At 58.0% G+C, this 9,132-nt stretch overlaps 1 protein-coding gene across 7 annotated transcripts in view; it reads right to left on the bottom strand.

Annotated features, from left to right (window-relative positions):
• The window catches only part of FBLN2 (fibulin 2), a 74,892-nt gene that overhangs the window by 50,903 nt on the left and 14,857 nt on the right, over positions 1–9,132 (bottom strand). The window lies entirely within an intron of this gene.

The raw sequence follows: 9,132 nt of genomic DNA, 5'->3' as shown, positions 1-9,132 counted from the left end.
CACACACACACACACACACACACACACACACACACACACACACACACACACACACACACACACACACACACACCAAGTCCCGCCCATCCACTGAGCTGCGTGAACAGCTCTCTGCCCTCTGCCCACTTCCCTCCACCACCGCAGCCTCGCCCTGGCTCGAGCTGTACCCCCATCTGCCCTGGAACACGCCTGCCACCTCCCTCCCCACCATCCACTCCTGCCCTTTCTCTGCAAAGCCGCTGTGATCTGAAAGCAGCTGACCCCAATGTGCATGGCTTCCTGGCTTCCCAACCAGGAAGCAACAGTCTGGGTTCCCTGTGCGAGCCACCCTAACCCTCCCTCCAGGGGCCCTGGCATGACCCTCCCGCAGCCCCTCCTTGTTACCCTCTACAAGCCACTCAAATGTCACCTTCTCACTGTCCTCGCTCCTCCCCCCACCTCCATCCTCGCAAAAGTCGCCAGTCCCACAGCCCTGGGACCCGTGTGACTTGGGGCCAGGCCTGCACCCCTGGGCTGCATGCTCCTCAGTCACAGACAAGGGCTCCCTCTCCACCCATTCCCGGCCCCGAAGCTGCACTATCATTTGCAGTCACTGCAACGATTGTCTGATTTAGAAAAAAAGACAATAAAGTGAGATCTCTACTATTTTAAGTTTGTAAATTTCAAACCTAAAACATATAACAACAGGAACTTCTTAAAAGTCTTTAACAGAGAGGAGAAAGAAGCAGCCATCGTGCTGCCCGCCTCCTGGCTGAGCTGGGGAGAGTGCGACGGCAGCGCAAGGACCCTGTCGGGCAGGGCAGTGACGGAGCAACTCAGCGGCCACGCAGCAGGAGAGGAGGTCTGCCTCCGAGGCCAGTCAGCCAGGATTGAGGGCACAGGCCCTCCAAGCCGGCACCCTCCAGAACTGGGGCTTACCAGCAAGTGAGGCAGGCCCCATGGACCTTCTGCCAGCGCTGGCATTCTGGTGCGCGGAGCAATTCCAGAGGCTACTGAACGCCAGCCAGTCATGAGGACAATGAAGACATAAATGAATGAAAGCCAGGAAACGGGACAGGAAGAGGCCGGGGTGTGGGAGAGCCTATTTTGGCCAGGGTGGTCAAGCAAGGCTTCTCTAAGGAAGTGGCATTTGAGCTGAGGCCTGAGCAAATTGGTGAACACAGCCCCATGAATGTCTGGAGGCAAAGCACGTCAGGTGGCAGGAACAGCAAGTGCAAAGGGCCTGAGGCAGGACTGCACAAGGGAGGTGGGGAGCAGCAGGGGCCACTACAGCGGAACCAGTGGGCAAGGGCCAGGGTGGTAATGCCCAGATAAGCCCTGGAGCCTGGAATGACCTGATGGGACGCTCTACTTAAAGGGTTCGTCTGCTGCCGCGCTGAGAATGGGAAGGTGGGCGAGAGATGGGCAACGGGCGAGGACGTGGCGGGATGTGCTGACGGCCTGGGTGGGGGTGAGGAAGGGAGTCCAAGATGAGCAGAAGTTTGGGCCTGAACACCTGGAAGGACAAAGCTGGGGCTTCTTGAGGCAGGGAAAGCCGTGGAGGAGGGCCACAGGCCTGCATGGGAGATGGGCAGCCTGGTTTGGGCCTTGTCGAGTTTGAGAAGCCCAGAGATGGTCCGGGTGAGGATGGTAAGGGCGCCTCCAGGGACAAGAGCCTGTGCTGGGCGCGGAAAGAGGCGAGAGGGGGGGCGTCTCTGGACAAGAGCTGACACGCATGTCCCCCCCAAGCTGAACGGCCGCCTCAGGAGGGTGGAGGGCCCCGTAGGACAGAGGCCCAAGATCCCCATGACAAACCACGGAAATGGGAGGGACGAAGGCCCTCCCTCCAGTCTGCCCTCAACAGTGTCATTTAAGAAAGAAGGCTCCTCCCCCCCGTGCCCCCCCACTCCTCCTCATCACACACTCACAGGAACCCTGCATCCAGGAGGCAGTATTCCCGCCACAGCCCACACACGGCTCCCAGCGGGGCCTGGCCCTTGGACCCCCTACCGTCACAAACGGCCCACAAGCATGTGAATCCAGGCCCGGAGGAAAGACAGAGAACATCGGCCCCCCGCTTGGCGTTTTCACTTGCTGTGCAACCCTGAGCAAGGCCCTTGCCCCCTCTGAGCCTCTCAGCTCTGCATCTGTACACAGTGGAGAGGCTCTACCACACCTCAGGTCATAGTTGGGGCCCATGGGCACTACCTAGCCCACGAATGCACTGTGTGTCCCACGCAGTGAGCTTTTTAAAAAATTTTTATTTATTTTAATTTATTTATTTTGGGCTGCACTGGGTCTCTGTTGCTGTGAGCGGGCTTTCCCTAGCTGCGGTGAGCAGGGGCTACTATTCGTTGCGGAACGCGGGCTTCTCATTGCCGTGGCTTCTCTTGTTGCGGAGCACGGGCTCTAGCCGCGCAGGCTTCAGTAGTTGTGGCGCACGGGCTCAGTAGTTGTGGCGCACGGGCTTAGTTGCTCCGCGACGTGTGGGATCTTCCCAGACCAGGGCTCGAACCCATGTCCCCTGCATTGGCAGGCGGATTCTCAACCACTGCGCCACCAGGGAAGCCCCCCACGCAGTGAGCTTTTACTTTTCAATTAGTAACCAGCACTTACAGATTGGAGATGCTCACGTGAAAATTCCAGCTTCTTACTTCTCTGGAAAATTCCTGAGCCCCAGCCACCCTGAGGTGTCATACAGCGTGTGGCCTCCCGGTTCCCCACGAAGCCTACGCCATGGACTCTCTGCTCATTCACACGTGGCTGGACGTGCTTGAGCTCTGGGTCCCCCCAGGCTCACCTCTGAACTGGGAGCCCCATGGTCATTCCCACTGTGGTCTCCAGCTGGGAAAATGGAAGTCCGGGTCCCTGCATGCTGCTCAGAATCGCCGTCAGTCTGCAGGGGGTGCGCCCACCTTCGAGAGGGATGGGGCCGGCTGGGATGTGTCTGCAGGAGGTGGCCCAGTGGCGAGGGGCTGGGTCCCTTGGGGTGGCTACCCTGGGGAAGAGCAGCCTCAGGGGCGCCTGGCACATCTCCCCAGCTGCTCAGGACGGGTTATGGCCCCTCAGGTGTGTACGGAGGGTGGAGGGCAAGAGACCTCAGCTCCACGTGGGGAAAGCTTTCTCCAGGTCAGAGTCAGACCAGGCTGCAGGTGCGGAGGGAGCTCCCCATCCCTGGAGATAAGCTAGCGGGGCTGGGAACACGCATACGAGTGAGAAGTAGGAGGGCACAATCTCTACATTGCTGGTTCTCAGATTCAAACATGCCCCTCCCGGGGGGCTCCAGCTGCTGTTTCCCACGGCCCCTGCAGGAAGTGGCCCCCTGAATGTGTGGTTTCTGCAAATCGGCCCCCCTCCAATATGAAAAGAGGAATCATGACGGGAGGGGCTGAAAAAGGGGACCTGACCTCCCTGAAGTGGGGAGCCCCGGCAGGCAGACTGTGGTGACAAAGACCCCTGAGGCTGGGCCTGAGGCTGGGTCACGGGGCGCACACTCCGAGGTAGGGGCTCATCGGGGACCCGGCAGACGCAGAGAAAGACCCCCAGGATCTCCTGACACCCACAGATGAACGAAGCTGGGTAATGCACGCACGTTAACAAGACTACGATTGTTACAGTGCCAGCTGGCCTCTGTGAGCCCTGGAGCGGACACCAGGAGAGGGGCACGTACACAAGCAGGCCACACATGTGTGCAGGGTGAGTGCCGAGCTCTCCTGCCCCGTGCATTTCCCTGAGAACTCTGCACCATGCGGCCACTGGGTATTTGTCCAGCTGGTGGAGGGGACACAGGACACGGGTACAGGCCACTAGGCCGGTGACCGGCCCCCAGACCCACTCCCTGCCCTGCCCTTCTCCACCTGGCTCTGCACCGGCAGGGACAGGGGCGCTGCCCTCCTCAGACTGCGTTCCTAATCTCCCGCAGTGCCCAGGGGCCACCACTGACAGGGGGTCAGAGGGCAGGAGAGGGGTTAGGTTATTGGTTCCCCACCTCCCTTGCTCCTTCCCTCCAGAGCAGGGGTTTGGTGATGACTCCTCCCCCTCCCCCATGGCCACAGCTCCCGCTGGAGCCCCACTAGCCTGCAGGAGGGCTCAGGTGAGGGCACGAACACATCCAGCCAACCCACAAGCCCATCCCCCCTTTGCTGCGACTGGTGGCAGGGGGCTGTAACCATGAACCAGTGAGACTCAGAATGGTGACCACTCCCACAGGGGACGCAGAGGGACGCCGACACCCCCCCCACAGGAGCTGGCAAGCTTCCACCTTGGTCTCTGGAGTCCTGAGCCACCAGGAAAACGGGTGAGGACCCTGCCCGGGAGACCCTGCAAGCCCAGTGTGCACTTCCGCTGGTCACACACTGGCATGTGAATGAGGCCATTTCAGACACCCCCATCAGACCGGAGACTAGTATAAATGCCACCAGGGTCCCCAACGCCACACCTGCCTAAACCCCTGAGCAAATACACCGCTACCACCAGGTGTCGGGCCGCTGGTCACGCGGCAGCTGGACCCGCAAGCACTGGGACCCAAGTAAGCAGCCCCAGCAGAGGGTCCAGGGGGGACCTTCTAAAGGACAAGGGCCCCGAGTCCTCGGCACACAGCAAACGTGGGCAGGGGAGATGCTGTGCTGGGTTCACACTGGCCTGAGACGTGACAGCCACCGCGTGCGGGATTCCCGCTCGGACCTGGAGCAAACAGACAGCTGAGAGACACCGGGCTCCGAGATGGGCCACGGGCCAGGGGACGTGAAGGAACAGCATCATTCCGCGAGCTCCGACAGCTGCAGACGGGGGTGCTTCTGAAAGACTGACACTCTGAGTACCACCAAGCCTGCGATGTGCCCTCACACACTCAGCACGAAACAAAGGCCACGCAGCCAACCGTGCCCAGCAGTGAAAGCCGGTGACGGGCGTCTGGGCATCCTCTCCGGGCTTCACGCTCCACAACCAAGAGACGGAGACAGCAAGCCTTAAACGGGAAGCAAGATGGGAGCCCCCAACACCACACCGAGGTGCATCCAGCTGTGCGGAGCTGAAGCAGGCTTAAGGCAGGAGCGGGCAGGTGGCGGAGGCCCTGGCTGGCCAGAGCCCTGCTAGGGTGGGGGCAGCGGGCTTCTCACGTAGGCCGGGGTCAGCGTCTCACAACCAGGATGTGGGAGGACGGGGCAGGGGCACACTCAGCAAGGGTCTCTTCCCGGGAGTGTCCAGGGAGACAGGAGGCTGAGGGCTCTGTGCAAGACACGCCCACCGTCCCGTATCCTCCCTCCCTCCCCCACCCCAGGGCGCCCGGGCAAGGGGGGCTGGCGGTCAGAGCTGACCGCACCTCTGCCGCCCTCACTGCTCCCGCCCGCAAACACAGATACACGTCCCTACAGTAAGTGACCCCGTCCTGATAATGAACCTCAGTGGCCACCCAGAGAAGGCCCCAGAAGCAAGGCCACCCTGGTGCCCCCCTCGTGGCCCTGGGGCACTGACTGATCACCAGTGCCACCACTACCGAACGTGGGGTCTGGCCTCACGTGACACCGAATCACAAGGTGAAGGAAATTCTTCCTTTCCTGGTTCTCTGAGCCTTCTGATTCTGACAAGAATAGGCTTGCCAGAGCTAGCAAATAAAAATACAAGACATGCAGTTACAGAGGAATTTCAGATAAACAGTGCATCATGATTTAGCATTAAGTATGTCCTGTGCAATATTTGGGAGATACTTATTCACCACTTCTCTGAAATTCCAATTTAACTGGGCATCCTACATCTTTGCTGGGCAGCCCCAGACAAGAACAAAGTCTCAGGTTGGTGCTGGTGTGGTTTCAAAACATTAAAAATGTTTGCAGGGGATCTATCTTTTAAACAAGAGGCAGCTACAGCCAAACACAGATTCTCAAGCAGCTGGGGATGACAGAAGGGATATAGACACTCAGGACCCTGTAGACACACCAGTTACAAGCACGCGAGTCATCAGGACCACCTGGCCCGCCGGCCGCCATCTCTGAGGGCGGTGCCGCTCCCAGCTTCTCCCAGAAGCCTGCCCAGACGGCTGCCCGCTGCCCCCAAGTCCAGCCAGAGGGTGGTCACCAACCAGCCGCCTGGCCGTCTGTCTATGGAGTGTGTTTGGGGGCCCACACGGCACTTTTGAAATTAGTGTCTGTTATTAAAACATTGCGATGCTATTAATTTATAATTGATTTAATGTCATAACACTTAAAATCAGAATATTTTACACCTAAGTTGGATTCCCAACTTCTCTAGGAAAATCAGAAGCTGGGCCTGGTGGCGGGGTATCACTGGTCCACGCTCACTCTCCAGCGGCATCACTGGGCTCCCCTGTTCCCCTCTATCCTCTGGAACCCTCCTGGGCCTCTCCTGTCTACACACAAAGGAGGGAGGCCCAGGGGAGGTAGGAGTTCCTGCTCCCCCTGGCCCAAAGCCACTGCCTGAACGGCCTGGTTTCCTGGGTTAGGACCTGTCTCTCCTGTAAGTGGCAGACACTGGGAATTGTGCCCCCTCCAAGGAGCCCGCTCCTACCCAGGTGGGCTCAAAGGTCAATCGCATCAGAATCCAGCGGCATCCCCACAGCCGCACAACCACGGGACGCTCGGGTTAATTACACACTGTCTGAAGCCGGGACCTCCCAGAAGCAGAGCCTGAGATGGGGTCCTGAGCATGTGGTTTATTGGGAGAACCCCTGGGAGAAGGGAACGGGAAACAGGATGGCAAAGATGTGGTCTCAGCTGAAGTCCGACACCAGCCTGCAACGTGGTTGGGGAGGGGGGGTTCTGCAATGTGACTGGCACCCCAGGGCTCATCCCACTCAGGGACATCAGTGGGTCATTGGCCAAGGCTGGCAGTGGGACGAAGCGGGGGGAACACCTCCTGCGCCCATGAGGGGAACCAACACCTGTTGGCCAAGGGCGTCTGAAGAACCGCGCAGGTGTGAGCCGCTAGCCGCAGCTGGGGGACGAGTGCACCAGGAGGAGGAACCAGCCCGGGCACCAGCGGGGGCACAGGCTCTGCCACACACACATACACTCACCCCTGCAACAGCAGGTCAGAGAGTCTGCTCCTAGAAACAATCCCCAAACCTAGCTTTAATTTCTAATCTGGGCTGAGATCACCCCAGGCTCAGAAAGGTAAGAAAGTAATGTACTAAAAATAGTATCTGCACACCGATGTTCATAGCAGCATTATTCACAGTGGCCCAAAGGCAGAGGTAACCCAAGTGTCCATCAACAAATGAGTGGATAAACAAAATGTGGTCTCTCTACACAATGGAATATTACTCAGCCTTAAAAAGGACGTTCTGGGACTTCCCTGGTGGTGCAGTGGTTAAGAATCCGCCTGCCAATGCAGGGGACACGGGTTCGAGCCCTGGTCCGGGAAGATTCCACATGCCGTGGAGCAACAAAGCCCGTGCGCCACAACTACTGAGCCTGTGCTCCAGAGCCCGCGAGCCACAACTGCTGAGGCCGTATGCCACAACTACTGAAGCGCATACGCCTAGAGCCCGTGCTCCGCAACAAGAGAAGCCACCGCAATGAGAAGCCTGCGCACCGCAACAAAGAGTAGCCCCCGCTCGCCGCAACTAGAGAAAGCCTGTGCGCAGCAACAAAGACCCAACACAGCCAAAAATAAATTAAAATTTCTAAAAAATGGCTAAGAGGGTCAGTTTTGTATGTATTTTACTACAGTAAAAAGTAATAAAACGTGCACTGTGGAGCCAAGAGTGAGTAATCAAAGAGCAGAGAGCGGAAAGGAAAAACAGTGCTGCACTGAAGACCCAACAGGAAACAAGAGCTGCCCCTGAGACCTCCCCATCGTGGTCAGCTTCCTGGCACCCAAGGCCAAAAGGGAAATTAGAGGATGACCTGGTGCTCCTTGTATGATAAGAGGAAGTCATCTAATTCACTGGGGAAAATAATAAACGTGTTCTTGGCACAGAAACTTAGGAGGGATTTTAGCTGTTGATCAGGTTCATATTAACTATCACTTCCTCGGCACCGACAAGATGCCAAGCGCTGGCCTGAGAGCTTCTAGGGATGTTGATTTCATTTAACCATGCTCTGCAGATAAGGAAACTCAGGCCCAGACAGGATACATGACCTGCCCCCGGTCACACCATCAGTAAAAGGTGGTGCGCAGACACGAAGCCAGGTCTGCCCGGCCAGGGGAGCACAGCCAGAGGCCTTCAGTTTGTCGATATTCATCACACACCTGCTACCTGCCAGTCCCCACAGCAGGTACTGCGATGTGGCGGTGAACAAGACCCATAGAGGCCCTCCCCCCGTGTGGCCAACATCCTGGTGAAGAGAAGAGACAAAGAACAAGTAAGTAAGAAGATAGTAAGGAGGCTGTGAGGGACAGGGCCTGGGGCCCGCCCCTGGCAAGAGCGGGCAGAGAAGCCCTCACTGAGGAGGTGACGCTTCGGCTGAGACTTGCCTGGCGCAGATGCGGCGGCCGTGCAAGGAACTGGGAAAGGCATCCCAGGCAGAGGTAATAGCATGGGCAAAGGCCCTGAGGCATGAACCAGCCGGACCCACTGCGGCCGGCATTGCAAGGAACAAAGAAGGGAGCGGGAGGAGGTGAGGTGGGCAGCAAGAGGGAAAGGGGCGCAGGGCATGAAAATTAAGGAAGGAGACAAGGTCAGAGGAGGACACCGGTCAGTCAGTCACCCACGCCCAGGGCCCCAGAGAATGTAGCAAAGTGTCTTGACGGTGTGGACACTGTTCCAACGGGGCGGGGGCAGTGCACCAATGGGCCACAGCACGCTGGGAAGTCCTCAGGAAGGCGGAGGAAGATTCCAGCCCCAGGAAGCGCAGAGCTGGGTAACACCTTAACATCACGGAGGGAGTACGGCACCTGCGGTGGTGGTGGTGGGGGGGGGGAGATGGGGAAAAGACCGCGGAGGGGGGAGGGTGCTGGGGTTAGGGCAATGGGGGGCGGGTGTACGCTGACTTCCATGTACTTTTTGTATGTTTTTATATGTATTTTTTCACAAGAGCAGAGACTTTTAAAAGAAAAGAGCCTATTATAATAGTCCAGAAAAAGGAAACAGAGCAGAGGCCAGAGACTTCTTGGCAGAAGAAATGGATAGGAGGGGAGGGATATGAAAAACAATCACAAATCACCGCAAGAAAAGTGATCAAGCCTGGCTTCCAC

This window comes from Aethalodelphis obliquidens, unplaced genomic scaffold, assembly GCF_003676395.1.
Source record: "Aethalodelphis obliquidens isolate GAN/ISIS:26980383/991018 unplaced genomic scaffold, ASM367639v1 scaffold86, whole genome shotgun sequence".
Taxonomy (NCBI): domain Eukaryota; kingdom Metazoa; phylum Chordata; class Mammalia; order Artiodactyla; family Delphinidae; genus Aethalodelphis; species Aethalodelphis obliquidens.
Note: the sequence above shows the minus strand (reverse complement) of the source record. Positions and strands in the feature narration are given on the sequence as shown.